This window comes from Trachymyrmex cornetzi, unplaced genomic scaffold, assembly GCF_001594075.2.
Source record: "Trachymyrmex cornetzi isolate Tcor2-1 unplaced genomic scaffold, Tcor1.1 scaffold888, whole genome shotgun sequence".
Classification (NCBI taxonomy): Eukaryota; Metazoa; Arthropoda; class Insecta; order Hymenoptera; family Formicidae; genus Trachymyrmex; species Trachymyrmex cornetzi.
The window spans coordinates 166,246-167,366 of record NW_017300232.1 but is presented as its reverse complement, the minus strand read 5'-3'; positions in this window follow the sequence as shown (position 1 = coordinate 167,366).

Genomic DNA, 1,121 nt, shown 5'->3' with positions numbered 1-1,121 from the left:
AAAATTTTATTATTTTTTTGTTTTTTTTTATTTTATTTCTATTATATTATTCATTTGATTATCTAGAATAAGATGATGTAAAACGTACGATTTTGTAACGTTTAATATTGAACAACTGCAAGTGCCTCATTGGCGTTTGAATATCTGAAAACTTTTAACTGATTATTTTTCTGAACAGTAAACGCGTGTCCTAGCTGAATGTTTGTTACGGGGGGATCGCCTAGCGGCGATCTTTGGAAACATGAAGACCTATTCGGAGGAGTTCGAGCGTTTCGGACTCGGCCCTCCCTTTTAGAAGTATTTTAAATACTTCTTTTATACTAAGATGTGTCTCTGTAATTGTTTCTTCGCTTCTGCATTTATCTAATTGGTTCTCATTAAATTATGCAAATAACATGTAAACAAAATACTATAAGATAAAAAATAACACTTTTCCAGACATCTGACTATTCTAGATCCGTAAATGGATATTTTTAAAGTTTATCGATAACTGCATTTTTCAGTCATTCTTCAAACGACAATGAGGCATTTGAAGTTGTTCAATACTAGACTGAATTGTAGGAACATTTTACATAATCTTATTATAGACAAACAAACGAATAACATAATAGAAATAAAATTTTAAAACTTAAAAAGAAATAATAAAATAAAAAAAGAAAGTAACGTGGGCTTCGAACATTGATATTGAAGACAGTCTCAAACCTGGTAAACGCAGAGAGCTTTCTACATACTCAAAATTTTACATAATTAAAATTTTGAGTTTTAGAATAGCCATTTTCTGCACGAAATGTGATAATCAATGGGGTTATGGGTTCCTTATTAACCGCCATTTTGAATTTTCCCAAAGCGCCACATGACGTTCGAAAGTACATGCGATTACGAACATTTTGAGCTCTGAAATGATTTTTTTGGTCGTAACACATTTTGGGCATCGCTCTGTCTCAGTTGACGTGGAATGTCCCATATACAGGGTGGACCATCTGAAGTGATCCAGTCAAATATCTCGAAAACTAGTAGGGATAGAGAAAAATGTTTCGTATGAAAAGTTTAGGGTTACACGGGGGAAGTATGGTACTGACCTTGAAAAATCCTTGGAAGGTCATTTTGAAGGTCATTCAGGG